Genomic DNA, 19,538 nt, shown 5'->3' on the forward strand with positions numbered 1-19,538 from the left:
GGAGTGCATTCCCTTTCAAGACCATCAACTGAAATTGCACCTATAACTTCTGCTCGTATCCTACTGATCAAAACTTTATTGTTGTTCACACCTGGCTGCAAGTGAGGCTGGGAGATGTAGTTTTTTTCTTATTTTAGGTGGGAATTGCCGCAGTACAAATTTTCTATGTTATAGATAAAGGAAAGCATGGTTAATAGGGAGCAGCTAACAGTCTCAGCCACACTGGTGTCACCTTATTCAATTTTTACTTACAATGATTTTGTAAGGTGGGGATTTTTATTCCAAAATTACACATGAGAAATGAAGGCTTAGAAAGCCAAATAATCTGCATGTTGCCATCATGCTAAGAACTATGAAGGGTCTGGAATTTTACCTGCTTCCCTGTTAACAAGGTAGGCAGCCATAATTGCATGGATGCTTGCAGAAAGCACAATACTCTTGAGTCAGAGACAAAACACTTTATTACTTATGGCACAGTATTTATTAGTCTTACTGGTTCCTCTTACCCTCCAAATCTGATGAAGCAGTGTATTATCTAGGTTTCTCTAGAGAAACAGAATCAGCAGGAGATATCTATAAATATAAAATTTATAGAAGTGTCTCACACAACTGTGGGAATGTAAGACTCCAAGATCTGTATGGCAGGCCATGAGCTAGCAGCTCCAATGGAGGTCCTCAATGAACTCTCAGGAGAGGCTGGCTGGCTGAAGCAGGAAGAGTGACTGTCTCGTCTGAATCCTTCGTAAAAGCCTCCTGGTGATTAGATTAAGAATCACTCATTGCAGAAGACACTCCCCTTAACTAATTACAAATGCAATCAGCTGTGGATGCAGCCAACATGGTCATGATTTAAGTCCATGAAATGTCCTTGCAGCAACAGACAGGCCAGCGCTTGCCCAACCAGGCAACTGGGCACCACCACCTGGCCAAGTTGACACATGAGCCTGACCATCACAAGCAGTATGGAGTGGCCTAGTATATGAGTTAGGGTTCTCTAGAGAAACAGAATCACAGGAAATATCCATAAATATAAAATTTATAAAAGTGTCTCACGTAACCATAGGAATATAGAGTCCAAAATTCATAGGGCAGGCTGTGAAGTTGATGACTCCTGTGGAGGGTCTGGATGAACTCCACAGGAGAGGCTCGCCAGCTGAAGCAGGAAGAGAGAAACTGTCTCTTCTAAATCCTGCTTAAAAGCCTTCCATTAATTAGATTAAATGTCACTCATTGCAGAAGACACTCCCCATGGCTGATTACAAATGGAATTAGCTGTGAATGCAGCTGACGTGATCATGATTTAATTCTATGAAATGTCCTCATAGCAACAGACAGGCCAGCACTTGCCCAACCAGACTAACAGGTACCATGACCTGGCCATATTGACACATGAACCTGACCATGACACTTAGGTAGAAGCTGTGTGCCCAATGGATTTGCATTATAACTGAGGAACCCTGAGTTTAGGAAACTCCAATCTTTTAAAGGGGCTTCAAGAAAACCTGTCCAAATGGCCTTGAAGGGACCCTCTGCCCTAGAAGGAGACACTATCTCTAACTTCCAAGATGTTCACTATATAAACATCTTTGAAAAGATAGTCCAGAACAAAAGGTGATCAGTCTCTGCTCACAAGACATGTTCACAAACATGAGGGACTCAAGAGAATTGTCACCCAACACACAATAGCAGCCTTGGTATTTCCACTACATTAAAGGCACGTTTTGAATAAATCTCCCATTTTACCTTGATCACAGCAGTTCTTACTTTTTACTGCAATTGTTTATATAGCTGACTTCCCCTGCTAGAACATCAATTCATGGAGGGCAGTTGCCATGGCTTTATAGCTCAAGAATCTAACTCATTGTTTCAAATATAGAATGTAGTCAATAATTATTTTCAGTGAAGCTTTCTGATCATTGTATATTCAGAGGAGGTTTATTTAAAATATAGAAAACCCAGCAACATTATATATTATTAAATCCACTTATGGTTCCCTTTGCATGGATCTCAAAGTGGATGACTAATTTTCACAATTCAAATATCAAAAGAGGGGGATGTAAGGGTAGTTCAGTGATAGAATTCTCACCTACCATGCAGGAGACCCAGGTTTGAGTCCTGGCCCTTGCACTTCCCAAAAACAAACAAACAAGCAAGCAAACAAAAATTCAATAAATGGTGCAGCAATAATGGGATACTCACATGGAAAAAGAATGAAATGTGACCCCGCCATACAGCATACAAGAAAAAAAGTATATATATATGTATATATCAAAGGCAACTCCCATGACCACTTCATCTAAAATATTACTTCTTCGAAAGTTTTCACAGCACAGCATATTTCACAGATATATGGTGAAAATAATAATATCGCCATATTATTCTTTTCATTTATTGTCTGACTCCCTTGGCTAGAATATAAATTATGGCTGCAGGGACTCATTTGTCTCATTCATTATTATATCCCTACAACATACCAGGTTATATAGGCCTACAATAGGAGTATCATAAATATTACTTGAATGAGTGAATGAATGAATGCCTTCATAGATTTACCACGTATATACGTATATGCTTGGAATAAAAATGTTCTACAGCATCTTAGATGTCTGCAAGGAATATTATTATTCTCAATGACTAAAATAACTCCTTGTCATTGTTGAGCTGAATGGGGGATCACTTAAAAAAATTTTTTTTATTAGAGAAATTATAGGCTTACAGAAAAATCATGCACAAAATATAGAGTTCTCATATACCACCCTATTTTTAATAACTTGATAAGTGTGGTGCATTTGTTGCAACTGTTGAAAGAACATTTTATTATCATACTATTAACAAAGTAAACAAATCCATAGTTTACTTTAGGGTTCCCTGTTTGTGTTGTTCATCCTATGAACCTTTTTTTAAAATTCTACTCTAGTAACATATATACAACCTAAAATTTCGCCTTTTAACCACATTCAAATATATATATATATACATATATATGTATATATATCAGTGCTATTGATTACATTCACAATGTTGTGCTGCAATCACCACCATCAATTACCAAAACCTTTCCATCATCCCACATAGAAGCTCTGTACAATTTAGGCATTAACTTCCCATTCCAACCTGGCCCCTGTAACCTATATTCTTGTTTCTAATCCCATAAATTTGCTTATTCTAATGATTTGGTGTCAGTGATATCATACAATATTTGTCTAGCTTATTTTGTTTCTGGCTGATTTCACTGAACATGATGTCTTCAAGGTTCATCCAGGTTGTCTCATGTATCAGAACTTCATTCCTTTTTACAGTTGAATATTATTCCATTGCGTGCATATACCATATTTTGCTTAGCTGTTTTTTGGCTGATGGACACTTGAGTTGCTGCCATCTTTCAGCAATTGTGAATCATGCTGCTATCAAAACTGGTGTGCGGTGGCATCACTATTGCTGGAGCAATGCACCTCCCATCTTCACCATGTGTGTCCCAATGCTAGCTTGGGCTGAACCCCACACGCTGCCCTCCCCCCAGCTTGCGGCTAAGCCATCCTCTGCTCATGGACGAATTCAGAGCCTTCTTCCCTAGAGCCCTAGGGTAGCCATTCTTCTCATTGGCCACTCTCTGTTCTAGTCAGGTCTCCTCAGGACAGCCCTCCTCATCAATTTTTGGTGCCCACAACCCCAAGGCCACTGCACCCTTTCCTGAGGCTTACTCCTGTTCATGTCTCACTCCCACCCAGGCAGTAGGTAGTATTGAAGACTCTCTCACTCGCCTTCACCCTTCTTCTGCCTCTGTGATCGCACAGAGCAACTTTACTCAAAAAATCTTTCCTGGAAATCCTCCCCTATGAGAAACTGTGGTCCCAGAAACAATTTAGATGGGTCAACTTGTTTTGTAAGGCTGTATCAATACTCACTTTATCTATTACTCACCCACTTCCAAAAATGATGAAAAGCAGAAAAATGTCAGTATTGAACAGCAAAAAAGAGTTAAATCCTTTTGGGGGAAAGATCATTATAAATTATTTAAATGCTGACAAAAACTGTATTAATGGTGAACATGAAGAAGAAATATTAGGGGATAAACCAGAGGGGAATTACTGGCATACTTAATTGTTTAAGCCACTGTTGATTCTAAAGAAATTTGGATAGTAAGGCTTTGTATAGAAAATCAGATTTTTAAAACACAGTAGCAATGGACAGGCCATGGTGGCTCAGCAGGCAGAGTTCTCGTCCGCTATGCCGGAGACCTGCGTTCGTTTCCCGGTGCCTGCCCGTGTAAAAAAACAAACAAACAAACATAATAGTAATAATAAGCATCAAGCATTTTCCACTTTCATAGATGAAATTATTGCAGAGAAGGCAAATAATTTATCCAAAGTCACAAGATGAACAAATGATAGAATTCGGATGCAAATGCAAGCTTTCTGTCTCCATATCTGTGGCATTTTTCCTGCTGCTGAGATGATCGCAGTGTTGATAAGGTGGACACTGGAAGAGTTTGGAACAGGGGTAGGAAGCAATGCTGAAGCTAGAGAAGAGAGAAGGCATGAGAAAGAGTATGGGCCCCACGAGACAGAGTATTTTTGTGTATGTTAATAATCAAACACAACAATGATTTAAGATTGAACATACCCCCAAATGTTTAAATTATCGATAATTTTCCCAATTCAAAAAATTTCTAATAGAAAAATTCATATCTGTCTTATTTTAAAGCTGAATCCACTATAAGAATCATCCCAAATATCAGTAAGATGCAGTGATGGTTTGGAGGGTTTATGGACCCCAGAAAAGATCACGTTCTAAAGCTAATTCATTGTGGGTGTAGACCTTTTGTGAGTGGGGCCTTTTGATTAAGTTATTTCAATGGAGATATGCCCCAGGTGGGTCTTAATCCTCTTCTGAAGTCCTTTATAAGAGGATGAAAGACAGAGAGAAATACAAAGAAGCTGAGAAAGGAAGCCACAGAAACAGAGAGGAAGCCACCGAAGCCAGAAGCTGGAAGCAACGAAACTGGTGAGAGAAGGGAGAGATGCAGATGGCATGAACCTTGCCACGGGGTGAAGGAGTCCAGGTATCATCTGATGATGCCTTGATTTGGACATTTTCATTGCCTCAGAACTGTAAGCGTGTGCACTAATAAGTTTCTATTATTAAAAGACAGTTAATTTCTCTTATATTGCATTTTGGCAGCTTTAGTGAGCTAAAACATATGTGATTCATATCAGAGAATGAGTGTCAGAAAAAAATCTCCTGTAAAACATTCTTGCAACTCTAAAACAACTACCTCCCTGAAAGTTAGTAGGAATTAGAATTAAAAGGAAGCATTTTTAAAAAGTGTTTTTGTTTTTAAACTTGAGGCAAGCCTTAAATTAAATGACTTTTTTCACAATATTCAATGGGCACATTTATTTTGAGCTCATATTTACCTCTGTAATGAATGCGGTGTTATTTTTTATGACATCTGGAAGAGCAGCTCTCAGGAGTTACCTTTAATGCAGCACTTTAATTAAAATTTATTTGCCATCATTCTCTTCATTTCTTCTATAGTTTTACCCTGAAGATTTTTAAACACACACACACACACACACACACACACACACACACACACACAGATACATGTAAACCTTCCAGAGAACAAATGAGAGAAATATATATACTCCCATCATATCTTCTCTCTGAGAAAAGGAGCAACTTTTAGTTTTTCATATAGGAATGAATAAAATATAGGAAAGAAAATCAGGCCTCATTTGTCATGCCATGTAAAATATATGCTTAAGGCATAGGGAAATGATAGTGTCCATTTTCTAGATATTCACTCTCAGAGGGTTCTTTAAGAATCTTGGAGGGTTTGTGATAGGTGGGAGTGGGGAAGCATCTGGAGATATGTTTTTCATTCTGGTGTTTTAAACGATAAGAAAACACATGATTCAACTCTCAATGTCAAGACGTATGATGTCAATTTAAATAGAGCCTTAAAACTAAAGGTCCCTTTCACTTCCATTCCGAGTGGTATGTTGAAATTTGCATCCTCTTTCCCATTTACTGAAAGTCTGGCTTGTTGCCATCTATTCTAATACTTCATTTTAAAAACCAGGGAAGGCATAGACTATGTGGTGAGGGGAACATTGTGTTTAAGTGAGGAGTCACCCTTGAAATAATGCTGGAATCTATCTGATAGGCAAGAAAAATGGTGATGGTTGCACTGCATATATGGGAATTAGTCTTCATTATTCTTACCTGCCAAACCAAGAAATGAATCCAAATCTAAACTGACCCTGCAGATAGGACCATGCGTACATTCATTAAGAAAAAGATTTGCAAGCTTCTCTTGTAATTGTCAGAAAATATCTTAGCAGAAGAGTTGCCTCAGGAGACAAAAATGGTCTAATGGAATAATTGAAATTATAATTAAATATACAATCAAGTCATCCCAGGCCTACTTAGCTCTGTAACTCCCTCCAGAATTCTTTTATCATATGGGGGAGGGGGAATGAAGAAATCATTTTTCAGGATTTTCCAGTGTAAGGAAATCCTCCAAACCATTTCAGAGTCTGAGAAAAGGGCAAGAAGAACTAAACACCTGGGCAGGTGAGACCAATATCTTATCCCTCCCCAGTTAGTGCTATTTCACTAGTGATAGCTGTGTGGCCAAGGGGATTGCCCTTGTACTCATCTTCAATTTCCCCATCTCCAAAATTACTGAGACAGTAACAACATGCATCAGGTATTTAGTATCACTACATCAAATGGGGGAGAAAAGAGAATTCCAGAACAGCTGAAAAAAATGATTATAGGAAATGCATTGTGCTGGGTTTCAATAGTAGAAGAGTTTCTGTGCAGAGCTGGAAGCTAAAATTGGAAAAGCCTCCATGTAAACCGAGTATGGGACAAAGGAGAGGAGGTGAGCCCTCAAGAAGAGTCTTCTCTTTCTTCTCTGCTTATCTGCAGGCAGCAGAAAGCCCAACAGGTGATGAAAATAAATGGCAGTCTAGTGATGAAAGGGGTTTCTTTTCTTGGGCCGCCTGACCCACTCTCCCAGGTTAGAAAATGACTGAAGATGTCTAGCTTTGCATCATTTTTCACTGTTTAAAAACCAAGAGGAGGGTGGGCCATGGTGGCTCAGCAGGCAGAGTTCTCATCTGCCATGCCGGAGACCCGGGTTAGATTCCCAGAGCCTGCCCATGTCAGAAACAACAACAACCAAAACATCAACAACAGGAGGGGGTGCAAGGGTGGCTCCGTGGTAGAGTCTCACCTGCCATGCTGGAGACCTGGGTTTGATTCCCGGCCCATGCACTCCCTCTGCCACCCCCACCCCCAATCAACAAATGGTGCTATAATAATGGGAAAGTCACATGGAAAAAGAGTGAAATGTGACCCTCACCATATAGCACACACAGACACAAATAACAATAGGCATCACAATGAGATACCAATTCACCCCCACTAGGATAACTATAATAAACAAGACAATAGCAAGTGTTGGCAAGGATCTGAAGAAATTGGGTCCCTCATATATTGCTGGTAGAAATGTAAAATGATGCAGCCACTTTGGAAACTCAAAAATTAAACATAGAGTTACCATATGACTCAACAATTGCACTTCTACATATATATACCCAAGAAAAATAAAACATACATCCACACAACAACTTGTGTACAAATGTGTTTAGCAATATTTTACATGATTGTCAAAAGGCGGACATGTGGATAAACCAAATTGGTATATTCATACCACGGACTATTATTCAACCATAAAAATGAAGTATTATAATCATGGACAAAACTTGAAAATATTATGCTAAGTGAAAGAAGTCAGATACTAGAAGGCTAGATATAGCATGATTGCTTCTATATGAAATGTCCAGAATAGGTAAATTTATAGAGGCAGAAAATGTTCTGAAATTAGATAATGGTTATGATTGCACAACTTTGTGAATATACCAAAGAAACACTGAATTGTGCATTTTAAGAGGGTGAATTCTATGGAACACAATTTGGACCTTAAAGTTGAATGAAAAATATCAATAATTGGTTTAACAAATTATACTATATGAAATGGAAGGCAAATATGGGTCTAGGTTTTACCAGTGCTTTAATGAGCTCACGAGTCATGTAACTGCTTTCTGTTTCTTCATTTTCCTAGACTAGAAGAAGAAAGGAACAACACCTGCCACCCACATTTGTGATAATACCTGAATATATTTTTGAAAACTGTGTTTTCCACAGAAAGGTGATATGTAAACGCAAGGTATTATTATTATGAAACAGGCCACACTGAACACCAGGTAGCTTTAAATAGAGTCACAGTGCAGCAGTTGAATTTAAAACATATGTGCGGTTAATCATTTCTTGTAACATGGCAGTGACCCATGTGAGGCATATTTGCTCCAAATGGGTGGTCCAGGGGACACACACACACTCACGTGCATGCACATGCACACACAGCTTTGAGATTCAAGCTCCAGGCTTTTACTCCAGTTTATTACAATTACCTGAAAAATAAATTCTGATTCTAAAATAGACAGATATTCTTGGCAAAAATTCTCAATTCTGATGACCCTTTTTAAAATAATGTAGAACATGCCGCCTTCATCTTACTGAAAAGGAAAATGGTGCTTAGGAGGTGATGTTCAAATCAATTTTGGACCTCAATCAAAAGGATATAAATCCTTCCTTAAGATTTCTTTTAAGATAGTTGACAGGGAGAATAATATTCCGAAATGTGGAAAGGGTGCCCTACATATTCTTGACTGTACATATTGCAAGTTTAATCATCCATGGACCATCCTGGGAAGTGCTGTGCATTAAGTCCTGAGTGCCAAATAGCCATCACAAATTTTGACTGCCTACCCTTAATTCATTGTAAAATAAATGCATCTGTAACAAAATAATTTTCCTGCTCCTTCATTCACAATTTACGCACAGAGTCCAGAATTCACGAAGCATAAATCTCAAAGCAGGAAGGAGAACCACAGTCTACTGTCTCCGTGCCCTGGGAGATGCAAGTGGAAGAAAGCATGCATACCGCCATTGTGTGGAGAAACATCCCTGCTTCCTGAACTCTCTGGTTTCTCCTCAGAGCCACCAGCTACAGAGAGGTAAATCATGTTGTACTGAAGGGCCATGGATCCAGTGACCTATCTCTCCACTCCAGCCCTTCTTTCCCTTTAAAGCATCTAAAGAAGTCAAAATTAAATACAAGCTAAGACTAATGTGGGAAATCTAAACAAACATAATGAATCTGAGGATTTGTATCCCTAGGGAAACTTTCTCTTCCTCTTCCCATATTCCCTCTCATCCCATAGAAAACAGAATTTCCACGCACACTTCTAACCTCTCAGAAGTTTAATAAAAGAAACATCTACTCTTCTCTATCCCTCATTACTTGCTCTTCCTTATAGAACTGGAACTGATTAATAATTTGATTGGCAATTTTATTTAAATTAAGAGGCAGGACTGCTACTTTGTATAAGTGTTCAGTGATAGCAAACTCCCCTGTGCTTTCAATTCTCATGTGATAAGTAGACCAAGTACTGGTCTTGCCACTCGGAAATGTGAAACTACAAAGAGGGCAAAAGTTGAGGGAAGGGAGAAGGGGTTGTAAAAAAGGCAGGGAGAAGCTGTTCTTGACTATGCAACCTTAATGTGGTTTGTAACAGTGTAGGTTCAGCTGTATTAAAAAATAAAAAAAGAAATTATGGTGACTTTAAAAAGACAGCAATTTATTTTTTCCCCATTGGTTTGGTTTGCTAAAGCTGCTGGAATGCAATATACTCAAAATGGAATGGCTTTTAAAAAGGGAATTTATTAACCTACAAATTCATAGTTCTAAGACTATGATAATATCCAGGGAAAGATACCCTTTGCTCAAGAAATGCTGATGTCTGTCACATGGGAAGGCATCTGCTGGTCCTTATTCCCGGTTCCATTGCTTCCAGTGTCTGACACCAGTGATTTCCTTTCTAAGTGTCTGTGGACCTTCACTTAGTCACTCTGGGACACAACTCCAAGTTTTGGCTTGCTTAGCATCTCGTGGTAAGGTGTATGGCAATATCTGTTGGGCCCTGCATCCCCAAACGTCCGTGTCTAGGTGTCTGCTCTCTCTGTTGGCACTCCAAGCATTTTCAGAAGTCTGCATCTTTGTCATCTCTGAAACAACTCCAAAATGTTTCCTTTTTTAAAGCATTCTAGTAAACTAATCAAGACCCACCTTGAATGTGCATGGGATCAGATCTCCATCTAATTAAAAGGTCACAGTCACAATTGAGTGTGCCACATCTCCATGAAAACAATCCAGTCAAAGGGTTTCCATGCTACAATATTGAATCAGGATTAAAAGAAACACGGTTACCCCACAAGATTGGATCAGTAAAAAGACATGGCTTTTCTGGGATATAAAACAACTTTAAACCATCATACCCACAAAAATAAATTTGGAGATAAGTAAGCCTGAATTGGTCATGTGCTTCACAATCATCAGGAACCAAGGATCTTTCTATTTCCAACTCCATATACTTAGCCTGTAGCTTCTATTTTCAGGGTGTCCTTGGAGATGCAAGATAGCTGCTGCAGTTCCAGCCATAGCATTGAGACATTGTCCCAGACAACAGAAAAGAAGGCAGCAGGAGAGCAAAGGACATGCCTCCCAGCTGAATCAGTTTTCCTGGAAACCTCACCCAACAACTGCTTATATCTCATTGTCCTCCTCTAGCTGCAAGGTAGGTTGCCATAGATAGTCTATTATCTGGTTATATTGCTGATGTGAATAAAATCACAGGGATCACAGTGTATTAGTAAGGAAGAAGTGGTGAATGGTTGTAGCAACTAGCAATCTCTGACCCAGGGACCAATCAGATCAGCCACGTCTTCTCCTAGGGGAAAGAGTGAGTAAAAGACGAAAAGAGAAGTTAAGAGCCAGTCCTCAGCACGAGAGCAAAAGAATTGGCAAAATTTTCTTCCTCCATGAGCTAAAGGTAAATAGAAAATCGAAGACTTTCTCGGAATAAAATAAGACCACACACACACAAACACACATGCACAAATACTGATCCATTTTCAAGGGCAAATACAATGGACATGGTTAGGGGAGAAAACATTTCCCTCTACAGCTAAATCTTCCAGTCAAATATTGTTCTACAGTATGTACACATGTGTGCCTGTATGCATGTATGTGTGTCTATGTAATGGGGTGGTTTCTTATTTTATGCAGAGACTGTCCTCAATTTTCTACTTAGTTTCACATGCATCAATACAATTTAACCTTACTGAGCTCCCAGGATAAAAAGTAATAATCCAAGTTAGGACACAGTTTGTTTCTGTTCCCAAAGAACAGATGGGATTCAGTACTTCCTCTGGGTTGTGTCATTAAGTTAACTTTCAACCTTCATACACGTGGGCTGAGCAGCCCATGGTAATGCCTGATATTACAGTGGAGGCCGTGCTGTAGGGAACAATGGGATAAAGACGGACAAGATGGGACAGGCTGTCCAGAACACTGCCCAGCAAAATTCCCACCACCTCTGCCAACTCCTGAACTGCCTGTGTAGAGAGAGTTCTGCTGTTTTTGCAATCAGCTGGATTATCTTGCCTGGATGGTTTATTGAAAGGAGAATGTTTAGGTGCCGGCTAAATCGGCTTCTCAGGCTACTGAAATTGCAGCTTTCATAAAAGTCAAGTTGAAAAATAGCATTAAAACTTGGACCATTGGTTATCCATTTCAGGAAAATGATGGATCAGTTTATAAATAAGAACAAACAACGCTCTTTGGGCAGGAAGTGAGGCAGAGAGAACTTGTCATGGCACCCTTCGTGAGAGGGTTTTGAAACATTTTTTTAACCTCTGTCCCAGAATCGAGGGTTGATGACTTTGCAACTCCATTAATATAGACACACTAAATAGTCATTATTGGAAGCAGACACACTAAGTTATCATTACATGAAGAAACATGCACACATGAACACGTAGACACACACACAGTCTTATATATGTACAAAAGCTGACCCATTTTTAAATGGGCAAATGCAAGGTAAAAAAAAGTTTGATTATAGATACATAAATAGATGATACAGTTTTTTAGATTTTTTTTTTTCTGGTACAAGCCCTTAAATCTGTCTAACAATGATTTCATAAGAATAAAACTCTGTTGCTGAACTTTTATTTTTCATTATATATTTTTATTGTTTATTATCCCCATTGATTTTCAAACTGTTAACTGAGTACCTTTAGAGTATCAGCTTTGAACTCAAGATTTTCATTATTAAAGACATAATTATGAAAGCTCTGCTGTTACACGTACTTCACAGTTCTCAGAGACTGCAAGTGTCACTATAATTAAAAGCAAACAAAATAGTGCAAAATTTTCAATGCCACCCATCGCCGATAAAATACTGTAGACAAATCCATTTGCAAAATGTTTGTTCCTTAACAATGTTCTACAATTAGGAGCTATCTTTTCACGTGCTCAGCAAAGGGAAAAATTCCATCTGTCTTTTTGAGTCTGTCAGTGACAACCACAAGCCTCCTATGATGTCTCAAATGCCCCTGTAGATTAAGGATTAGAAATTCTGTGACATTAGTTTCCGAGGTTATCTCAGGTTTGAACTAGGCTGACCCATCTCAGGTCCTGGTTCTCTTAACTTTTCTTGAGGTCATCAAGAATCAGTGCTCTCAAGTTTCATTTTGGTTACAGCCAAAATTGTCCTCAGGCATCAATTAGCCAGCCAAAGGAAAAGATCCAGTGTGTTAGAAGTTTTCTGCTTGCATTTGGCTGAATCCCAGTTGCCCAATTACAAAAGGAGTGGTTTGTGCAAATGTAATCCAATGCATTGTACCAGCAAATTGAGTACTTTTAGAAGTCCCACCCCTGAAATTCATGCTCAAGGGAACTCAGTAACACCAGCTAAAAGGCATGGTGAGGGTAAGGCACAAGTAACTCATTTACATTTGTCCGTATTTGCTTTCTGATACAGGAGTGCCAGGAAGAGGCCCGAGGGCAGGATGGGGGCACCTGAGAGAGTGTCAGAAAGCTATTTATTGCTTCCCCAGAAATTGAGTTGTCAGCAGCCAGTTCAGAGCAGCCAAGTGAGAAAATCACCATCATCTTTTCTTTTTAATATAAATGACTTAAATACCTTGCAGGATTTTTTTTTTAATTGACCTTTCTGGGGCTGAGATAAGCTGGATTTATTCAAATGGGCAAGAAGCAGGGGTTCGGAAGATGGCGGCTTAGTAAGACGCGCGGGTCTTAGTTCCTCCTCCAGAAAAGCAACTAAAGAAACAGAAACAATACGAAACAGCTCCTGGAGTCACGACAGAGACCAAAAAGACAGCGTACCCCATTCTGGAACAGCTGAACGGGCAGGGAGAATCTGCTGCAGTGAGATACCCGAGGGGCGCGCGTTTTCCCGGCCGGGGCGGCTGGCGACTGGGGTCCTCTCCACGCACGTGGCTCCCCAGTCTGACTGGGAACGTTGGATAGCGGGGCCCTCCTGTCACGCTTGGCATTTCGGGCCAGCTGGGCAATTAGGACCGGCACTCTCCCAAGCCGCGGCGGCCAGCAACCCCCGCCTCCACGCGCGGTTTCCCGAGCCGACTGCCGTGCAGACAGACGAGCGCCACGAGCGCCACCTACTGGGCAGGAAAAGAAAAACAGAGCCCAGAGATTTCACAGAAAAAGCTTTCAACCAGCTGGGTCCCACACCCAGGGAAATCTGATCAAATGCCCAGACACCAGCAGAAAATAATGAATGACGCTCGGAAAATTGAAGATATGGCCCAGTCAAAGGAACAAACCAATAGTTCAAATGAGATACAGGAGCTGAGACAACTAATGCTGAATATACGAACAGAAATGGAAAAACTCTTCAAAAACCAAATCAATAAATTGAGGGAGGACATGAAGAAGACATGGGCTGAACAAAAAGAAGAAATAGAAAATCTGAAAAAACAAATCACAGAACTTATGGGAGTGAAGGACAAAGAAGAAAAAATGGAAAAAACAATGGATACCTACAATGGTAGATCTAAAGAGACAGAAGCTACAATTAGTGAACTGGAGGATGGAACATCTGAATTCCAAAAAGAAACAGAAACTATAGGGAAAAGAATGGAAAAACTTGAGCAGGGGATCAGGGAACTGAATGACAATATGAAGCGCACAAATATACGTGTTATGGGTGTCCCAGAAGGAGAAGAGAAGGGAAAAGGAGGAGAAAAACTAATGGAAGAAATTATCACTGAAAATTTCCCAACTCTTATGAAAGACCTAAATTTGCAGATCCAAGAAGTGCAGCGCACCCCAAAGAGAATAGACCCAAATAGGTGTTCTCCAAGACACTTACTAGTTAGAATGTCAGAGGTCAAAGAGAAAGAGAGGATCTTGAAAGCAGCAAGAGAAAAACAATCTGTCACATACAAGGGAAACCCAATAAGACTATGTGTAGATTTCTCAGCAGAAACCATGGAAGCTAGAAGACAGTGGGATGATATATTTAAATTACTAAAAGAGAAAAACTGCCAACCAAGACTCCTATATCCAGCAAAATTGTCCTTCAAAAATGAAGGAGAAATTAAAACATTTATAGACAAAAAGTCACTGAGAGAATTTGTGACCAAGAGACCAGCTCTGCAAGAAATACTAAAGGGAGCACTAGAGTCAGATACGAAAAGACAGAAGAGAGAGGTATGGAGTAAAGTGTAGAAAGAAGGAAAATCAGATATGATATATATAATACAAAAGCCAAAATGGTAGAGGAAAATATTATCCAAACAGTAATAATACTAAAAGTTAATGAACTGAATTTCCCAATCAAAAGACATAGAATGGCAGAATGGATTACGACCCAGCAATACCACTGCTAGGTATCTACTCAAGGGACTTAAGGGCAAAGACACAGACGGACATTTGCACACCAGTGTTTATAGCAGCATTATCTACAATTGCAAAGAGATGGAAACAGCCAAAATGTTCATCAACAGACGAGTGGCTAAACAAACTGTGGTGTATACCTACAATGGAATATTATGCAGCTTTAAGACAGACTAAACTTATGAAGCATGTAATAACATGGATGGACCTAGAGAACATTATGCTGAGTGAGTCTAGCCCAAAACTAAAGGACAAATACTGTAAGGTCCCACTGATGTGAACCGACATTCGAGAATCAGCTTGGAATATATCATTGGTAACAGAGACCAGCAGGAGTTAGAAACAGGGTAAGATAATGGGTAATTGGAGCTGAAGGGATACAGACTGTGCAACAGGACTAGATACAAAAACTCAAAAATGGACAGCACAATAATACCTAAGTGTAATGTAACTAGGTTGGAACACTGAATGAAGCTGCACCTGAAATATGGTTTTTTGTTTGTGTGTTTGTGTGTTTGTATCTTTTGTTTTTGTTTTTTTTCTTTTTCCTTTTTATATATATATATATTATTAGTATTATTATTTTAATTCTCTTCTCTATATTAACATTCTATATCTTTTTCTGCTGTTTTGCTAGTTCTTTTCCTAAATCGATGCAAATGTACTAAGAAATGATGATCATACATCTATGTGATGATACTAAGAATTACTGAGTGCATTTGTAGAATGGAATGATTTCTAAATGTTGTGTTAATTTCTTTTCTTTTTTTTGATTAATAAAAAAATTAAAAAAAAAAAAAAAAGAAGCAGGGGTTCAGCATGCTTATTACTGATTTCATTACCTATTAGGTGAACCTGATCGAGTTTCCTAACCTCTCCTAAGCTTAAGTTTTATCTCTAAAATGGTACTCATGAGGGTACTGCAATTGTTTTTAAAAATGACCTATATGCGGATCTAGAACAAAGAGTAGATTGCCTAATAAATACGATTGTTCCCTTCAGGAAGGAACAGTCATGAGTAAATCAGAAGATAATATTAGTAATTACAACATGCCCTCTAAGCCAACTTTTACCTCTGATTGTCAAATAGCTTATAAAAAGGTTCTTAAGCCATAATCACAAGGAGACCTTGTTAATAAGACATTGCCTCCCTATCCCAGGAGGTTCCAATTCAATAACATTGGGGGAATAATCCGTGTTTTAACATCCTTAGATGATTGCAAAGTATGCCAAAGTTAGAAACCCACTATGTGAGGGCTCTGCCAATGCAATAACAGAAAATCTCACTTCAATTTATTCTAATAACTTTATTGTTTTGAGTGAAAAACATATCTGATCAATTAATAAAAATTTTAAAACCTAGATTTTTTTTTTAAAACTCCATGCAAGCATTGTCTAAATCCCTCTGTGCTTCAATTTAGTTAAGCCATGAAGCAGAAATTGTAAAGCATCCTGATTTAGGAAATATTCTAGTTAAATATCACACCTACCTGTGAAACCTCCTGACCATATCTTCCCTTACAGGACTGATCCAGTCTTCCTCTGGGTTCCTGGCTCTTAGCAAATTGTACCTAGAATCCTTGCTATCCTGGCTCCATTAACTGTTGGGCTTCTTGTGGACAAATGCCAGGGATGCTCAGATCTCCTCCTTCCTTCAACATAGTATCAGGCGCATAGTAAGCATTAAATAAAGACGGGCTGAATTTCATCACATTATACCATTCTTAAAGTAATTTACATTTATTTTAGAAAACTAAGCTCATATAGAAAATTTAGAAGCAACGACAGGTAACACTTTGAAGCATTTGTTTGAATTTTCAAGCACATTAAATTCGTTAAGAAAAGATGTTTCTTAAATCGCAAGTTATTTGTCTCAGGAAGGAGAAGTGCAGTCATTTGCTTTAAAAATTTACCATTGATTTAAGTGTTGATTTAGCATCTCTTGCAAACACACTCTCTCCTCTGCAGTATGACTGATTTAAAATGGATTGGCAATGGAGGAATAAAAAGCAACTCCTTTTATAAACACTTGGAGACACTAGCCAAAGAAAGCCTCTTTCCACATGTTAATGATCTCTTGATTACTCTTTCTAAATGCACAATATTTTAAAACACAAAACATACACAGTTTACCTTCTGCTGAAATAACAGGAGAGAAACCTGCAGTGAAGTGCTTAGGGGAGCTGGTAATTGCATGCTGGCTGGTAAATTATCCACTGGTGGAAGGAGTCAAAGAGGCAGCAAGAGCAGCGAGTGCTAAGAAGTGGCTCTCTAAAGTGGTAGCTGTGCTCAGGCAGATTGCAGTCTATGGGGAAGACAGATACCTAAACAAGGACCTGGTACAGTAAAAAATGCCACGTGGAAGAATGAACATCTGTGTTATGGGAACGAAGAGAAAGGAGGGCCTGCCGGGGTTGCTGGAAAGGTTTGACCAGAGGAGGGAGTCATTTGATCTGAATCTTGAAGGATGTATAGGAGCTTCCCCAAAGTTATTCCTAAAGGCAAGTATTATGTTTACTGAGCCTTCTTTTCAGGTACTTCAAGTCAGCACCTTTAAAAATTTATATATATTTTAACTCATATATATATATATATATATATATATATATATATATATATATATATATATATATATATATGTGAACTCAGGGGAATTAGACTAGGTCCCAGCAGGTGCTGCTTGTCCAGCCACTGCATTCAGACTATATGAAATCCAGTTGTGCTAATGAAAAGGAAGGCAGCAGGATTTCCAATTTAATAGGAGAGAAAAAAAGAAAGGACATCAAAAATATAAAGGATTTATTCATTTTCCCCCAATACAGACTAAACCCCTTCATGTGCTCTTGTTAGTTCATGAACTTTCCAATTCATATTCCAAGGATTCATCCTGATGTTTTGAAAAAGCTGTTACAGACAACACGTGACAGTTTTTATTTCTGCCTCAGCTCAATGCCAGTCGTAGATTGGGTATTTAATTAGATTACTTAGCGACCCCTAGTGGCAGAGATTAGAACCAAAGGCTATTTTAACAGTGAAGGCTTTAGTTCAGAAAGCCTTCATGTTCCAAGTTTTCCTTTTAACCCCTCTCATCCTAATGATACTAAAGCAAGACCATGTGAGAAGTTCGTCCTGAAAAACAGTTTGTTAGAGAGAGGAAAGGAGAGAAGGCCAAGAGGGTGGGAGAAAGGGAAGTAGACAGGTGATTGAGGGTGGGTGGGAATTGCAGAGGAGCTGAGATCAGAGATGAGGGAACTAGAAAGCACAGTAAATCCACCTCTCAAGACAGTAAATGTAATGAGGACCTGTGGCAGGCTAAAGGAGTGAGGCTCGTCCTTTCCATTCAGATAGGAAAAGGTAGGATAAATATGTTCAAGGGGATTTTGAGGTCCAGAATATATGAAAATTTTGGTGTTTTTTTAAAACAAAGAGACTTAGTTCTGATTTTCACAAATTATAAGATACCGTTCCCATTTCTCGATTTTTGTCCCCCTCCCCTTCTCTGCTCACCTGAACACATACCCTTGTTTTTCCCACTAAGGGAATATGCTGAGATGGGAACATCAATCTATCGGAAGGGATGTGACATAGTGTTGCTCTGAAAATATGGTGGGACTTCGCTACCCCAGCATGTACTGTATGAAAGCCAGTCAATTAACTGAAGTAATACAATAACAAAAACAAAAAAAAGCATATTACTTAGTGAATTAATTTAAAAATAAAACTATAACAAAAATACTGAGAGACAGTATGAGTGCATGTGACAACTTTATAAATGATTTAGGGAAATTCTAAGCAATCTAATGGAAATCACACTTGAAACCACTACCATAAATCTTGGAGAAAACAAAGGGAATGATGCTAAAGGAATAGAGTCAATTAAAAAAAAAACCAATTTTGAAGAACTGCAAGTCAAAGGAACTTGGTCTCAACCCCTAATGTGATTAAAGAGGGGCTATTAGGCAGTGATTTTTCCTTGCTTTCCATGACCCAGCTTTCTTTGATAACAATGGGGTTCACCACCTATAAGTTGAGTCCCTTACAGCTCTGGGCCCATAAGGACATGCCTGAATTTTTTATAAGGAGCTACTTACCCCTTGGAGGTGAAATTCAGAGATGGTGCTACACAGAGCTGCTCTGATTCTGATGCCTGAAGACCTACCGGGCTTCCTTGTTCCCAGGCTCCAGACATGATGCTGACTAGTCAGCCTCCACCCATCTGTTCCTTTGCACATGCTTTCTTCTGCCTGAGTTGTTCCTGTAATAACTGCTATTTACTTTCAAGATGCCAATAGACTATCACCTCCTTTGAGAATCCTTTCCTAAGCATTCTCCCATTCCATTATTCATTCTATCTATTGTACCGTGTAATAGCTAGGGTTCTCTAGAGAAACAGAATCAGGAGGAGATATCTGTAAATATAAAATTTATCAAAGTGTCTCATGTAACCGTGGGGATGTGGAGTCCAAGGTCCGTAGGGCAGGCCACAAGCTGGCAGCTCTGATGAAGGCTCACAGCGAACTCTCAGGAGAGACTGGCTGGCTGAAGCAGGAAGAGTGAGTGGCTCTTCTGAGTCCTCCTTAAAAACCTTCTGGTGATTAGATTAAGCATCTCTCATTGCATAAGACAGTCCCCTTAGCAAATACAATCAGGTGTGGATGCCACCAACATAGTCATGATT

At 39.1% G+C, this 19,538-nt stretch overlaps 1 long non-coding RNA gene across 1 annotated transcript; it reads right to left on the minus strand.

The window, feature by feature from the left end:
• Positions 1–4,257: 4,257 nt before the first annotated feature.
• LOC143690173 (uncharacterized) lies at positions 4,258–19,185 on the minus strand. Its single transcript, XR_013179023.1, has 3 exons — positions 18,952–19,185; positions 16,351–16,512; positions 4,258–4,479 (listed from the first exon to the last, which is right to left on the minus strand). It is a non-coding gene; the product is annotated as an uncharacterized LOC143690173 (long non-coding RNA).
• Between the last annotated feature and the right edge of the window lie 353 nt (positions 19,186–19,538).

This window comes from Tamandua tetradactyla, chromosome 7 (assembly GCF_023851605.1).
Source record: "Tamandua tetradactyla isolate mTamTet1 chromosome 7, mTamTet1.pri, whole genome shotgun sequence".
Lineage (NCBI taxonomy): Eukaryota > Metazoa > Chordata > Mammalia > Pilosa > Myrmecophagidae > Tamandua > Tamandua tetradactyla.